The following is a 17,711-nucleotide window of genomic DNA, read 5'->3' on the forward strand; positions in this document are numbered from 1 at the left end:
AGGGCTATAGGCCTATTGCGAGTTTATGTACAGGGACATATCTATCCATGCACTGTATACTTGTATTTATACTTATGCATCTTAAATATGTATGTCATGTTATAAAAATTTGGCAATATAACAATGTATTTTTTATCATGCCAATAAAGTTTTTAAACTGAATTAATTGAATGGGTTGGACAAAAGGTTAGAGATGAAAAGACAAAAGGATGTGAGATAAGAGGTATAAAACATTAAGCCTTAGGCAGCGACTTAGATGGAAGGGGACAGGGGGGAGGGGGGGCAGGATTGTGGGAGAAATGGGTGCACATCCAGGTGGAGCACAAATTTTAGGTAGATAACCAACAAACATCCCCTTTCTCTCTCGCTTCCCAGTGCCACACCTGGATCCTCAATTTCTTCTTGGTCTTGCTGAGGTTGAGAGCAAATGTTGTCAGAATAATTCTGAAGAAGAGTCTGAAGAAGGGTCTCAAACCGAAACATCACCTATTCCTCTTCCTAAGAGATGCTGCCTGACTGCCTGAATTAGTCCAGCATTTTGTGTCTATCTTTATTGTCAGAACAGATTGTTGTTCTGAAACCATTTAATCAAAATTAACAATCTCCTTCCTGTTTAAGAAGGAACTGCAGATGCTGGAAAAATCGAAGGTAGACAAAAATGCTGGAGAAACTGAGCGGGTGAGGCAGCATCTATGGAGCGAAGGAATAGGTGACGTTTCGGGTCAAAACCCTTTTTCAGACTGATGTGAGGTGGGGGGGGGGGCGGGAAGAAGAAAGGAAGAGGCGAAGACAGTGGGATGTTGGAGAGCTGGGAAGGGGAGGGGAAAGAGGGAGAAAGCAAGGACTAGTTTAGATTAGAGATACAGCACGGAAACAGGCCCTTTGGCCCACCGAGTCGGCAACGACCAGCGATCCCCACACATTAACACTACCCTACACACACTATAGGCAATTTTACAGTTATACCGAACCAATTAACCTACAAAACTGTGCGCCTTTTGAGTGTGGATGTGAACCAAAGTTTTCGGAGAAAACCTACACAGGTCACAGGGAGAGCCTACAAACTCTGTAGAGACATACACATGTAGTTTGGGTCGAACCCGGGTCTCTGGCGCTGTAAGGCAGTAGCTCTACCGCTTTGCCACTATGCTGCCCACAGACTTCATTAAATGCCTGACCAAAGGAACCTTTATGATCTGGCTGCTGGGTCATCTAACAGCTCCGACAACCTATTCAACTTCACAGTTTTGATATGGTGTACACACACTACAGTAATTGCAGTGCACTCAAACAGGTAACCAACATACAGGTTGGAACACGTTAGAATGTAAAATAAGTACATTTTTAAAACCTAAGTGGCATTGAATAGATTTTAAGACCGGTTAATTCGTTTGCGAGATTGACCTGGTGGAATAGCGTGGAGACAAGTTCACTTTTCTTTCACAGCATTCAAAAGTTGCATTAGCACCAGCCAGCCAAACGGTCTTAGCGTCTGCTTTGCTTCCTTTGCTAGCCACTGGGTATTTCGATTTATACATCCCGGTTGTCATAACTCATAAGATTTATTTTTTTTAACGCCAGAAGCAAAATAAAAATGTTATTTTAAAAAATTGTTTACTCAGCCTAGAAATTGCACGTAGACTGGCAAAGGAAAATATTTAAATAGCATCTGATAACAGCTGTTCAGAAACTGGCAAACATTCCACAAACATTCCAAGTTAATCTAACTTCATAGCTGCTATGTATTGAACCTCCATAACCAGTGGCCCAGTGCCAGAGATCCGGGTTCAATCCTCATCTACAGTGGCTCTGTGGAGTTGACACTACTCCCTCTTAACTCTGGGTGCTCTGGTCTCCCCCATCCCCACCCCCACGTTACAGAGATGTGCAGGTTTGGAGGATAAATTACCACTGCAATTTGCTCCAGAGTATAAATGAGTGGGAGAATTGGGGATTGGCAGGTGAGAGAGGGGAGGAAAGTTGATGAGGGTGCGGGGAGAATAAAAGAAAAGGAATTGGTGTAGAATTTGTGGAGGATTATATGGGTGGTTTGTAGTCAGTGTGGATTCAGTGGGCTAAAGAGCATGTTTTCATGCTCTGTATGATTATGTCTTCTTATTGTAAAGAGGTTTGAAGCTGCTGCATATGCCTAAAACAATTAAATATTGCTGCAAAATTTAAAAACTGCCTTCCACTTACCACAAAGATAGACACAAAATGCTGGAGTAACTCAACGGGACAGGCAGCATCTCTGGGTAGAAGGAATGGGTGACGTTGCAGGTCGAGACCTTCCTTCAGACAGAGTCAGGGGAGAGGGAGACACTAAGATATGGATGGGTAAGGTGTGAAAACAACAGATCAAAGCAGATGATGCTAAGGGAATGAAGAATGGTTCATTGTTAGCTGAGGGGAAGGTGACAACGGCATACAATCAGCAATATTTAATCAGGAGTTCAGTAGAACTAGGACGGGGGAGGGATGGTGAGAGGGGGAGGGAAGGCAAGGGTTGCTTGAAGTTAGAGAAATCAATATTCATATCACATTTATTGTTTAATTAATTTTCAATTCTCTTTCTTGTATATTTGAGGTATTAAAATAGAAGGTTATGTGCATTTAATTTAGTTTTATGAACATTGGCACTGTAGGATGTGGGAAATCCCAAGGTCATCAAACATTAAGATGGCTGACTGGTGGTGAGGGAACTAGTGGGAAGAAATAGTTGAGGGTTGGGGGGGTTTAGCAGAAACAGTCAACATAGAAGCAGGAGAGAGTAGCTCCTATGAGCATACAGACTTCATTGCATAGTATTTTTAGCCACTGACGATCCAATTCTGATTTTACCTACAACTGATCATATCCAAATGAAATCACACCATTGTGTAATTGGACAGCACATACCAGTTCCTCTTTACTGCATCTGCCCTTTTCCTGAAGAAGGGTCTCGACCCGAAACGTCGCCCATTCCTTCTCTCCAGAGATGCTGCCTCACCCGCTGAGTTACTCCAGCATTTTGTGTCTACCTGCCCTTTTCCTGACATTTGGAAGTTTAAGGAGATTCGGTATGTTGACGGATACTCTCTTAAAGTTCTACAGGTGTACGGTGGAGCGCATATTGACTGGTTGCATCACAGCCTGGTTCTGCAACTCGAATGCCCTGGAACGAAGTAGATTACAAGAAGTGGTGAACACTGCCCAGATCGTCATAAGTACTGACCTCCCCACCATTGAAGGGATCGATAGCAGGTGCTGCCTTCCAAAAGTCAGGCAGCATCATCAAGCATCAGATCAGCAGCATCACACTCTCATTTCATTCCTGCCATCGGGAAGGTGATCAGGAGTCTGAAATCCGTGATCTCCAGGTTCAGGAACAGTGTTTAGTTTAGTTTATAGATCCAGCGTGGAAACAGGCCCTTCGGCCCACTGGGTCCGTGCCGACTAGCGGTCCCCGCGCATTAACACTATCCTACACCCACTAGGGACCATTTTTACATTTACCAAGTCAATTAACCTACAAGCTTGTACGTCTTTGGAGTGTGGGGGGAAACCAAAGATCTCCGAGAAAACCTACGCAGGTCACGGGGAGAACATACAAACTCCGTACAGACAGCACCCGTAGTCGGGATCGAACCCGGGTCTCTGGCGCTGTATTTGCTGTAAGGCAGCAACTCCACCACTGCACCACCGTGACCTGTCCAATAGCATCTTCCAGGCTATTGAACACTGCAAACACCAACTAATCTTTGAACAAACAACTGTCTTGGTTGCACTAGTAACTTTCGACTTAAGTTTTGTTTTGCACTCAGTTTATTATTTTTTTAAACATTATTTTTCTTTGTTTATTATGTTATTTATTGAACACTGTGCTTACAAACCTATTGTGCTGTTACAAATAAAAATGTGATGATTCCGTTCCAGTATATATGACAATTAAATACTCTTGACTCATGACATAAGACACACATTTTCTGACGATTTCCACCCACACCGATAGGAACTCTAGCAGAAAGCTCACATTACGACTGACACGAGGCAGTCTCAATACAACTGGACACACTTTACACTAGCTTCTTGTTCCTTTTGCAATTTAAAAGTGACACTCTTTTATATTGGAAGACCTAACTGAGCATCTTTAGAACTCTCTACAGCTGTTTGAACACCATCTGAGATTCACAAAGTTCATTTATACTCTCGGAGAGTGCTTCTCTCCTGTATCAAGCTGCTGAGCACATATTGAGTGGCATTCTCAGATGTGAGACGGCGGGTGGAACTGCGTTACTGGGGGTGCTATTGTGGCATGACAGGCCATGCTGCATGGGTCAGGGAGCTCAGAACATGAGGCTACATACAGCATGCCCATCAGCAAACAGATTCTTCAGAGACATTGCATCCTACCTGGATCTTCCCAATTAACGATGCATTCATCAAGCCCAGGTTTTCCCAAGGCTATTGTCATTGATGACATACATGCCTGGACCACTCTTTCCCATTTCTTCTGAACCTCTTCATACCTATAGTTTCCATCTCCCCTGACTCTCAGTCTGAAGCAGGATCTCGACCTGAAACGTTACCTATTCCTTTTCTCCAGAGATGCTGGCTAACCCGCTGAATTACTCCCGCATTTTGAGTCTATCCTAGCTTGCATGTGCTCAGTTTCAAAAGTACATCAATGCTATAACTGTTACCGGTGACATTTTTATACCCAGCACAGCTGCCATTACTTACAATGTTTATTTGATTGATAGGAATTAACTCTGAAAGAAAACAGAATGGAGCATAATTAGCATGGACCTTTTCCCAAACTTAAATCGTTTGTCTAAAAAATTAAAATTCCCCAGAAACAAGCTCGCAACAATTATAAACAGAAATGGAAACATGTGCTACAATCTAGTGCCTGGATCTATGCTTCAGTTCATCATTTGCTGGCAAGGCCTCTCTCGGACATCGCAACTCCCATCTGAAGTAAAACCGTGAACAGCCACTCTTTCAAATACTTGTTTAAAAGTCACTTATGTTCTTCACACACCATGTCCTTTTCGTTTTGTTTTCACTTTTCAGGTTTTTGTGTACGTTGTGTGTTGTGACATTCGACAGACTAATTTCCCTCCAGGGATGAATAAAGCTTTATCGTATCATATTTACCAAGTTTTACGCGAGTTAATTTGAACTGGTGATAATGATCCAATCGATCTTTGATCTGGCTGACGATTCTTCTACTGTTCAGGAAACTCCTGAAGATCCTTTAATATTACATTCAAGGGGAATAAGCAACCAAATCAAAATCTCACTTAACTCTAATACAGAGATGTCATGATAAGAAAAAAACCCACAGCATTTATGTTACTAATTATCAAAATGTAATAACAATATGTTTTTCTCGTCGCATTTTGGAACATACTGACCTCTTTCCTAAACAGACCCAACTCCTTCCCATTTCCAATATCACTCCAGATTTGCATTTCACATCATCTCCTTGGGCATTCCTATAGACACTCACAGAAAATGTTTCCTAATTTAGACAATAGACAATAGACAATAGGTGCAGGAGTAGGCTATTTGGCCCTACGAGCCAGCACCGCCATTCAATGTGATCATGGCTGATCATCCCCAATCAGTACCCCGTTCCTGCCTTCTCCCTATATCCCCTGACTCCGCTATTTTTAAGAGCCCTTTCTAGCTCTCTCTTGAAAGCATCCAGAGAACCTGCCTCCACCGTCCTCTGAGGCAGAGAATTCCACAGACTCACAACTCTCTGTGAGAAAAAGTGTTTCCTCGTCTCCGTTCTAAATGGCTTACTCCTTATTCTTAAGCTGTGGCCCCTGGTTCTCGACTCCCCCAACATCGGGAACATGTTTCCTGCCTCTAGCATGTCCAAGCCCTTAACAATCGTATATGTTTCAATGAGATCCTCTCTCATCCTTCTAAACTCCAGAGTGTACAAGCCCAGCTGCTCCATTCTCTCAGAATATGACAGTCCCGCCAATTAACCTTGTAAACCTACGCTGCACTCCCTCAATAGCAAGAATGTCCTTCCTCAAATTAGGGGACCAAAACTGCACACAATACTCCAGGTGTGGTCTCACTAGGGCTCTGTACAACTGCAGAAGGACCTCTTTGCTCCTATACTTGACTGCTCTTGTTATAAAGGCCAACATGCCTTTCGCTTTCTTCACTGCCTGCTGTACCTGCAGGCTTACTTTCATAGACTGATGTACAAGGACCCCCAGATCCCGTTGTACTTCCTCTTTTCCCAACTTGATGCCATTTAGATAGTGCCTTCCTGTTTTTGCTACCAAAGTGGATAACCTCACATTTATCCGCATTACACTTCACCTGCCATGCATCTGCCCACCTCCCCAACCTTTCCAAGTCACCCTCCATTCTCATAGCATCCCTGCCACCCAGATTTGTGTCATCTATAAATTTGCTAATGTTACTTTGAATCCCTTCATCCAAATCATTGATGTATATTGTAAATAGCTGCGGGCCCAACGTGAGCCTTGCGGTACCCAACTAGTCACTACCTGCCATTCTGAAAGGGACCCGTTGATCCCTACTCTTTGTTTCCTGTCTGCCAACCACTTCTCTATTCATGTCAGCACTCTACTCCCAATACCATGTGCCCTAATTTTGCCCACTAATCTCCTATGTGGGACCTTATCAAATGCTTATTTACTTAAGATTCCCATTCTTCCATTCCCTCCACTACCCATCTTGTCCCCCAATTCCTCCGAGCCAGTTGCCAAACCGTTGACCTCCAGAAGTACGTTGGTCAGACAATTATTCATCCCTGAAGATAGACACAAAAAGCTGAAGTAACTCAGTGGGTCAGACAGCATCCCTGGGAAAAGGAATAGATGGCATTTTGACCTGAAACGTAACCTATTCCTTTTCTCCTGAGATGCTGTTTGACCTGCTTATTTACTCCAACTTTTTTGTGTCTATCTTCAGTTTAAACCAGCATCTGCAGTTCCCTCCTACACATTATTCATCCCTGTGTATCTTACTTTGCCTGTTCTAGACAACAACCTAGATTTCAAAGGAGGTCAGAGAGACTGAGGAAATAAAATGGATTTCACTGACCAAATAAAGAAGACATGCCAACAACAAAAAAATCATTGTAAAGTCATATTCTGCCACTTGCTAGAAATAATACTGAGCAATGACTGCATGGGCCTTGTTGTGAAATGTATAACAACGATCAAAATGATAGACTCAAAATGCTGGAGTAACTCACACAGGCCTCACACATCTCTGGAACGAGGAATGGGTGATGTTTTGGGTCGAAACCCTTCTTCAGACTGTCAAAATATCCCGTGCCTGTGAACTTGCTGGTGGACTTGCAGTACACTATATTTGAAAAGACTGGCCCTATTTATTATCTTTTCACTGTACCTCTGTACACGTCACAATAAGCAAAACATTGATGTGGAAGAGTGACTTTAGGTAACCAAGTTTGCCAATTATAGAAAAATAGGCGGAAGTGCATGCTGTGTTGAGGATATTTGGAGTCTGTAAAAAGATTGGGAGAGGTAGAGCGAGTGGGCGAAAACTTGGCAAATAGAGTTTCATGTAGAAATGTGCGAGGTCATGACCTTCAGTAGGAGAAATAAAAGACAATTATCTAAATAAAGAGAGATTGCAAATGAATAAAGGGGAATTCAGGTATTCATATGTTTGAATCATAAAAGGTTAATGGGCAGGTTGTGCAAAAGGGTTCCAGTCTAGAAATAGTGTTACAATCGTACTTGGTATGTGAGACTGCCGTGTGAGTATTGTGCACAATTTTGGTCTGCTTATTTAAGGAGTGGTGTACCAGCTTTGAATGCAGGCCAGAGGTGATTCAGTGCACTAATTCCTGGGATCTTATTGAAACATGCATGATCTCAAGGGCTATGACAGGAAAGAAGTTGTAATGGTTCCATTTATGGCAGAGTCTCAAATGAAGGTCATTGAAAAATGAGATTTGTGGTAATTTATGCTCAGAGGATGGTGGCTTTCTGAAATTCACTACCCCCTAGTGCTGTGGAGACTAGATTGGAGGAGAAATAATATTTTTTTTTGAAAGATGAGGGTATTGAGTGCTATGGGAACCGGCACAGAAAAGGAGTTGATGATCATATTGAATTGTGATGTTGGCATTGGGAGCAAGGTGACCTATCCTGCTCCTATTTTTTGTGCACTAGTGGTGTGCACTCTTCCCAATCTCCTGCCATCCCCATCCCCCACAGCTGGTACTCTCTGAGCCATAGTGCAGAGATCACATTCCGTAGGTCTTGTGAGCTGCTAATGTTCTCTCCACACAAGAATGGAGGCAATACCGTACCTTGTAACGTCTAATCGTAGGTCTCCAGGCTTGATTTGGAGCAGAAGAAGATGAGCATGCAAAAGCTGCGGGTCTTCATTCTGTAACCACTCTCAAGGGATTGCAAAATATAGACGTCTAAAAATGTCTTTACCATCTAAATTATTTTTGCTATGGCAAGCAACAAAGTTCTTCAAAATAATTCTGCAACAACAGACTTCTAAATAGTACTGCATCAGGGGACTGACAGCCAGGTGGTTATATCTGCAGCTGTTAGCATGTTACATAAGAGGGGGAAAAAATCACCCCATTACAGAAATAAGAACGTTCTTTGCAAAACAGTGCTGTATTGTCCGAATTGTTATAATCCACACCTGTGATAGATTTAAGAGGTACAGCAGAAAATCAAGGGTCATCAATATATGTGTCATAGCAAATCATTATCCATCTTATTGTTATCTTTCACACTCTCTTTCCCTTTTAAACAGCATCAAGGTCAACAGACTTGAAACTAAACCCTATTGAGATACCATCTCCTCAGGAGTTAGCTAATCTACAAAATATGTTGGCCTGTTTGAACAAGAGTGAACACTGTACATTATAACCTTAGCTTGCAAATCGCATATGTAAAGGGCTTTCTCTTAGGTCCACTAATTAATGCCCATAGTCATCCGTGACTGATATCAAAAAGTAATAAAGCCAAAGTCATTTTAGAACAAATGATATAAAATAAAGTCTCAGTTTGAAATACTCCCATTATTTAATCTGTTTGAGATTTACATCTGGACATCCACAGCTGTATGTTTCACTGTCAAACTACAAATAAGACACTTGTAAAATATAAGATAAGATACAGACAAAACTTGTAATTTCTTGATGAATTGTGAAATAAATGTAAGTTAGAAATCTGCTTCACCCACACTCACTCTACCCGGATGAAGAAAGTATACTGAGCTGGACTGAACATAGGGATTAATAATATTCAAAGTCCCTTTGAAATCTACTTAACCCACACATAACTCTTGCCATTTTAAAAAAAAACAGTCCTTGCCATGTTCCTGAGGTTTTCAGAAGTGGTTCCTCTGATGTGAGCTTGATAATCTTAGATGGGATAATGGAGGGGGAATAATATACGATCATCCCTGGAAGAAAGGAAGCCAGTCTGGCATCTACGTCTAGGATGGAAAGCTTTTGGCTTTCTGCTGGGACAAAGACAGGCCGTTGCTGGAACGTGATAAGATGCGCATTAAATGAAGATATGATCATATTGGTAATTGAAAGCCTAGCCACAATTGAGTTCAAATTGGATAGGTATTGATGCAGGTGGGTCTGTGCCGACAAGTTACCAATTTCAGAAAAGCAAATAAACGGTTTGCTTTGGGGAAAAAAAGTGAATTCAGTGTTAAAAAAATCATATGATTCTATTTGCAGAAACACGTGATTGTCCGCCCATTACACTTGTGCACAGTACCAGCAGCAACAAGTCCTATAATTGATTCCAATCAGTTTGAAACATTATCATAAGTAATCTTTTTTGTATCGGTTGTCCCAGGCATTCATCTGCAAAGACCCATTTACAACTACTGAATTGATAGAATTCTCTGTTATAAAACACCATTGTCATACTATGTACAATTGGCCAAAAAGAGGAACAAAATGGCTCTCTGCACTAATTTTAGTACCTAGATCCACATTTAGAGTCCCTTTGATCAGGCCCAATAAAGTGTGCATTCCCCTTTGCTGCCAAGCTAATGAGTCAATCAAACCTGCTTTCATCCCTGGCACTGTGGATGCTAAAACCTGCACTAATCAGCTGTCTTGGCTAATCCAGTCATCTGTCCAATGACCTTTCACCTTGAGATAATAAACTTTCTGGCTAATGTATAAACCTCCAGATCAGTCCCTTCTGTGTGCCTCGGTATGTTGATTGGAAACATGTCTGGTATTTGCAATCAAGTGTTTAACTTGCAACACCCAGGCCAAGAAACAGGATTCTGTTGCTCTCATTCCTTGTCCTCCACACAGTTTCATTTCACTTTCCCTGGACCCAATTCTGCTGGACATTATTTTGAGCTGAAATAGCCCCAGGTGGAAAAACTGGAGCAGGCACTTTAGTGCACAATCCACATGTGTTCACTTGACAGTCTCCTATCATCAGTCACGTAAAACCGTATTCACATAGTGTCAATTTGTCTCCAAATCGGAGCTCAAATAATCACGATGGAATGTCACAATCCAATTATTATATTATTTTAGTCAGGCAACATCTCTGGATAAATTTCCCATTCCTCGTTTCCTAAGGGCAGCATGGTAGCACAGCAATAAAGTTGCTGCCTTACAGCAAATGCAGCGCTGGAGACCCGGGTTCGATCCCGACTATGGGTGCTGTCTTTACGGAGTTTGTACATTCTCCCCGTGACCTGCGTGGCTTTTTCTCTGAGATCATCGGTTTCCTCCCACACTCCAAAGACATACAGGTATGTAGGTTAATTGGCTTGGTAAATGTAAAAATTGTCCCTAGTGGGTATTGGATAGTGTTAATGTGCGGGGACCGCTGGTCGGCGCGGACCCGGTGGGCCGAAAGGGCCTGTTTCCGCACTGTATCTCTAAACTAAACTAAAGATGCTGTCTGATCCGCTGAGTTACTCCAACATTTTATGTCTATCTTCGGTGTAAACCAGCATCTGCAGTTCCTTCCTACATATTATATTATTCTCTTGCTTTCTTCATTAATTTCGCTTCATTAATATCACTGTTAATGTCACAGGACACTTCACTGACATCAAAAGACTGCACTGCAAGCCATCAAAATTCATTGTTGGCTGTTCAAGCACCATCCAAAATCAATAGTTAAATCTGTCGGGGACGGTTTCACGTACTTTCAGCAGCCTGGACCTACTTGATCTCCCGGTTGCTAAACAATTTAATTCTTCCCATTCCCACATTGACCATTCTGTCCTAGGCCTCCTCCATTGTCAGAGTGAGGCTAAACGCAAATTGGAGGAACAGCATCTCATATTTCGCTTGGGCAGCTTACAACCCAGTGGTATGAATATTGATTTCTCTACCTTCAAGTAACCCCAGCATTCACGCTCTCTCCATCCATCCCCCACCCAGGTCACACCAGCTTCTCATTTTCACCCAACAAACAGCTAACAATGGCCTGTTTCCTTTATCATCTTTACTTTTTTGCATATCTTTCATTCATTGTTCAAAATCTCTCTGCATCGACATCTATATCTCTCATTTCCCTTTCCTGGGACTTTCAGTCTGAAGAAAGGTCTCGACAAGAAACGTCACCCATTCCTTCTCTCCAGAGATGCTGCCTGAGTTACTCCAGCTTTTTGTGTCTATCTTCGGTATGGATTTTGATTTCTCTAACTTCAAGTAGCCCTTGCATTCCCTCTCTCTCTCTCCATCCCTCCACCACCATGGTCATTGTAGCAGTATTACTGTCGTCCTGTTAAGTTCCTTTATCTGTTTACTCATTGTCACCTATCCCACAGTCAACAATAGCCTATTGTGTGCTCCACATTGCCTTGATGCTTTCTGCATATCTTCCATTCATTTCTCATAAGTACCGCCTATACCTCTCGTTCCCCTTTCCCCAGGCTCTCAGTTTGAAGGTCTCGGCTCGAAATCTCACCTATTCCTTTGTTCCAGGGATGTTGCCTGACCCGCTGAGTTACTCCAGCCTTTCGTGTCTGTCTTCAGTTTAAACCCGCATCTGCAGTTCCTCCCTACACAATCTATTTGTCGGCTCAGGTTTTCCGAGCTCTCATCACTGAGGCATTTGGCATTCTGCCTCCTCTCATGCATATACTCCTCTCTGATGCTGGTATAGTCACAATGGCTCTCAACTTACTTGCAATGGTGACATTCCAGATAAGTAGTACCTTACTTAAAGAGCTTAGACCCATGCATGAACATTTACTGTGAGGATCTCCACTCCACGGGTCTAAAGAATGGTACGCAGATCACTGTGAGATCATGGATTACTCCATTGCATTCTCATGCCTGAAGGAAATTACTACGGTCACCTCCTACTGGCTGTATTCGGGTGGGTTTGGCTGCTCTCAAAGCATGTGTTATCAAGGTTCAAGGGAATTTATTTGTAATATGATTCAGTATCAGAGCCATGAAATTCTTACTTGCTGCATCTTTACTGGCATAACAACCACAACAAATAAATCTACAATAAATCATCAATTATCGGGCATAGAACAGTACAGCACAGGAACAGGCCCTTTGTCTGCCTGTATGGAATTGAATACATTTTATTAGTCAAGTATGTATACATACAAGGAATTTGCCGTGGTGCTTTGCTCGCAAGGATATCAACATGATATACAGTAGACAATTAAAAATAAAACATTATAATTTAAACGTGTGAAGAATAAAATAAAATACCAGAGCAAAAGGAGGCTACAGATTTTTGGTTATTGAGTAGAGCTACTGCTCATGGACAAAAAGCTGTTTTTATGTCTGGCTGTGGCAGCTTTGACAGTCTGGAATCGCCTTCCAGAAGGAAGTGCTTCAAAGAGTTTATGGCCAGCGTGAGAGGGGTCAGAGATGATCTTACCCGCTCGCTTCCAGGCCCTTGCAGTTCGTCAATGGTGGTGGTGGGGAGGTGGGGGGTGGGGGGGGGAAGAAGGTTGCAGTCAACAACCTTGGCTGATCCAACGATGCGCTGCAGACTCTGGATGTCATGCTTGGTGGCTGAGCCAAACCGGCCCATGATGGAGATGGTGAGGACAGACTCAATGATCCATATCCCCCCATTCCATTCCCAGCATAACCACACGTCTATTAAAAAGCCTCTTAAATACCTCTCTTGTATCTGCCGCCATCACCATCACTGACAGAACATTCAGGCACTCACCGCCGTCTATGTAAAATAAAACTTGCATCTCCTTTAAATTTTGCTCCTTTACCTTAATGCTCTCTCCTCCTTGACATTTCCACCCTGGGAAAAAGATTGTGACAGACTACCCGATCTATGGTTCCCATTATTGTATACACTTCTATCAGATCTTCCATCAATCTCTGGTCTTCCAGAGAAAACAATCTACGTTTGTCCAACTTCTAACAATATGTAAGCCTCTTCTGCACCCTCTCTAATGCCTCTATTTCATTCCGCTAATGGGGCAACTAGAACTGCATGCAATACTCCAAATGAGGCCTAACCAAAGTCTTATAGAGCTTCGGTAAGACATCCTGACTCTTATACTCACTTCCTGACAAAAGGTGGCAAAACATATAATATGCCTTTTTTTCACCACTATTTCTTTGTGTTACCACTTTGTCGGAGCTACCCCAAGATCTCACTGCACATTCATGCTGTTAAGAGTCTTGCCATTAACCATATGCCTTCCCCTGACATTTGACCTCCCAAAGTGCAACACCTCACATTTCCTCAGATTAAACTGCACAGGTTATACCAGATAAATCAGACAATAAAAGTGCAAGCCAAAGAATGTGATGCAACCTGAGTAATACAAAGTTCAAAGCAGTATGATTCTGAGGTAACGATGTGGTTCGGGTTGTGCAGGGTGCTTCAGGAACCTGATGATGGTTGGGAAGAAGCTGTTCTTGTACCTGGACAGCGTGGTTCTCGGCTCCTGTACCTTCTTCCCAATGGCAGCAGCCAGATAAGAGTGTGGCCAGGGTAATGTCACCATTTTCCGTAGCTTCCTTCATTCTTGGGCGTTCGAATTACCAAACCAGTTTGTGATTCAATCAGTATGCTCCACCTTGTACACCTGTAGTAGTTTGGTGGGCTGCATATGCCGAATCTTGTGAAAGTTCTGTAAACGTAGAGGCATTCTTTCCTTGTGACCACATCCATGTGCCAGGCTCTGGACGGGTCATTAGTGATGTGTACACCCAGCAACTTGAAGCTGTTAACTCTCTCTCTCTCGCCGTCCCACCAATGACAACAGATGCATGGCCCCCCACAGCTTTCACTTGATGCCTGTTTACACAGCTATGGGATAGAGAGAGTAAAATAGAGTCTTGAGGTACTCCATTGGTAATGGTTATTGAGGAGGAAGTGTTGCCAATTCATGCTGGTTGAGGTCTGCTGCTAATGGGCCTGTCCCACTGACGCAACTTTTTCGGCGACTGCTGGCACCTGTCATAAGTCGTTGCAGGTCGCCGAAAATTTTCAACGTGTTGAAAATTCAGCGGCGACCAGAAAGACGCTACGACACTTTGGGCGACTGAGGAGACTACTCACGACCATACAGGCTCACGATCATACAGGCTCAAGTCGTACCTTGTTCTGGTTGCCGCTGGATTTTCAACATATTGAAAATTTTCGGCAACCTGTTGCGACTAGGACGGGTGCCGGCAAGTCGCCGAAAAAATTGCGTAAGTGGGACAGGCCATAAGGAAGTTAAGGTTCCAGTTGCATAGGAACGGGCAGAGACTCAGTCCCTTGAGTTTGATGACGTGTTTGGAAGAGGTGATGGTGTTAAATGCAGAGCTGCAGTCAATGAACATTGGCGCAAGATTTATCTACTCCTTTGCTGTGGCAGTGGTCGTCTCCCTTCATCTTGCAACCTGCCTCTGCAATGGCAGGCAAAGTGCATGTGTCTGCTTTCCTGCTGCCATGCTAACAATCCTTTCTGAATGTTGCGTAAAAGTGTCAGGTGATGCATGAAATTGGGTAAGGTCGCAATAGGAATTCATCAGACCCGATTCACAATTTCTTAAGGCAGAACTCTCTTTCAGGCAATATTCTGGACAATTTGGGAATAGAACCAAAAAACAGTTGTGCTTCAGTACAGCACGTTAGTGTGCAGTCCAATTTCCATTTAATAGAAAGTGCATTATTCTACAACATAAATGCAGAATAAACACTACACATTATTTCATGTGTGAACTAATTTAAATTGTGCATTAACTAATTGGTTCAGAAGGAGCTGCAAATGCTGGAAAAATCGAAGGTAGACAAAAATGCTGGAGAAACTCAGTGGGTGAGGCAGCATCTATGGAGAGAAGGAATAGGTGACGTTTCAGGTCGAGACCGTTCTTCAGACTGAAGAAGAGTCTCGACCGGAAACGTCACCTATTCCTTCGCTCCACGGCGCGACCGATGTCGCAGCGGCCTCTGCAGTCTGTCTGTGTATTTTTTATTTTTTTGTCCTGTTGAGGGTTTAGTTTGTAATGGGCTTTTAAATGTGTATGTGTGGGGGGTGGGTGGGGGAAACTTTTAATTCTCTTCCCTGCATGGAGACCCGACCTTTTCCCTGTCGGGTCTCCGTTGCCGTTGGGGCCTAGCGCCGTGGAGCGGCCTCCAACCGGAGCGACCTGGGGGCTCAAGTCACGGAGCCTGTGGAGCTGTGGACCTACCTCCGTGGAGCCGTGGAGCTGTGGAGCTGTGGAGCTGTGGACCTACGGACCTACCTCCGTGGAGCTAGCCAGCTTCGGAGCGTGGAGAGCTGCGGCGGCGAGCTGCTGCGACCCGACTCCGGTGGATGGTGACACCAGGAGCTCGCGGGTCCCCGGTGGGAGACTGCTTTGCGGGGCACCGGCAACGGCGACTTCTCCCGCCCGAATTGCGGGGTTGAGAGTGACCTGGAGGGGGGCCTTACAACGCCCGGCGCGGCTGTAAATTGCCGCGGACTTGCTAGCGCCCGCCGAGGGCTCCAACATCAAGACCCGGGGCAGGGCCCTACATCGCCCGGCGTGGCTTTGAGTGGCCGCGGACTTGCTAGCGCCCGCCGGGGGCTTTGACCTCGACTTCGGGAGAGGAATGGAGAGCAGAGGAGAGACAAGTCTTTGCCTTCCATCACAGTGAGGAGGAGACTCACTGTGATGGATGTTTATGTGAATTGAATTGTGTTGGTGTGTGTCTTGGTTCTTTTTTTGTATGGCTGCAGAAACCAAATTTCGTTTGAACCTCATGTGAGGTTCAAATGACAAATAATAGGTATTGTATTGTATTGTAGATGCTGCCTCACCCACTGAATCTCTCCAGCATTTTTGTCTACCTTTAACTAATTGGTTATATTCATTCTCCCTCTTCAAGAAATTGATTAGTAAGGAAGACAGAACAGTGAATTATGAGTAATTCAAGGACACTTTACATTGTGCAAGAAAATGTATGGGCATTAATTCATGTTTAATTCGCAGAGTGCTCAATTTTGCATCACTTCTTTTTAGTGCAGCTTAGATTAGAATTCTCAAGCTAAAACAAGAAGCAAACTAAAACCATTAGCAAAACTCACATGCGGTAGAAAGTGTTGCACTTACACTTTAAAGAGTCTGATTCCCTTTTCCAGAAAAGATACCGAAAATTAGATACCCTTTTCCTTCAGTTCTGATGAATGATTTAGCAAGATTTTACACACCCAGAAAACAATGCACCTTACAGAAAAAAGGTCAGAGAAGGGAGAAAAAAAAACAAATAGGCGTCACGGGACAGACATAATTACAACTCTTTGGTGTCTCCAGCCTCCATTTGCAAAGTCTATGTTGGTGCAACCTGGACATTAAGTGTCTCAAGAACCGTTGAAAATACTTAATTACGGTATTAAACATTGGGATTTGGTCAATTCTCACAGAAAAATATATATATGACGGGAACATCACAAACAACCTACAGTACAATTTTGAAGTGTTAATATTCAAATCAGCTTTTTTTATCACTCTTTATGTTTGTAAAGAAAAATTTTCATACACCCAAAAATGTTTAAACCTAAGAATATTTCTCATTCAAAGATGTCTTTCTAACTTAGAAGTGCATTAACTTTGAGCTTGCTGTTTAAATATAATCCATCTGGAATTTACAAGAAGAACGTTCCTTTCAACCAAATCTCAGATGCTTTTTTTAATATATGGATGTGCTAAATCTTGATTTAATATTTAAAGTACCAACCCAGCTGCGATTTTCACTCAGTGCACATCTCATTTATACCAAGAGGGGGAAATCTGCTACAAATTGTTTCTTCTCTGCAATGGGTGGCTAGCTGTCTTGAGAATACTAAAATGACTTACATTTTAATTAGCAAATGAACATTAGAGACTCATAGAGTCATAGGCACTTCAGCCCAACTTGCCCAATCTGGCCAACATGTCCCAGCTGCATTAGTCCCGCCTGCCTGCGAATGGTCCACGTCCCTCCAAACCTGTCCTTTCCATGGACCTGTCTAACGGTTTCTTAAATGTTGGGATAGTCCCTGCCTCAACTACCTCCTCTGGTGGACACTAGTGGACATTAATTAAATACAAAACACCACCACTGGATAAACAAAATAATCCCTCAATTGTCTTCATTTAATTTGATTTAAGATGTTTATTCTTAATCACACTGCGACCATTTTAACAAATAGAAAAAATAAACAAGCTGATCATATGAGATTAGCGGTGCTATCTTCAAATGCATTCTCTGAAGTTTCATGCA

General features: G+C 43.0%; 1 protein-coding gene across 2 annotated transcripts in view; it reads right to left on the reverse strand.

Annotated features, from left to right (window-relative positions):
• Positions 1-17,711, reverse strand: part of gli3 (GLI family zinc finger 3) — a 380,662-nt gene that overhangs the window by 221,817 nt on the left and 141,134 nt on the right. The gene's annotated exons all lie outside the window — the stretch shown is intronic.

This window comes from Amblyraja radiata, chromosome 4, assembly GCF_010909765.2.
Source record: "Amblyraja radiata isolate CabotCenter1 chromosome 4, sAmbRad1.1.pri, whole genome shotgun sequence".
Lineage (NCBI taxonomy): Eukaryota > Metazoa > Chordata > Chondrichthyes > Rajiformes > Rajidae > Amblyraja > Amblyraja radiata.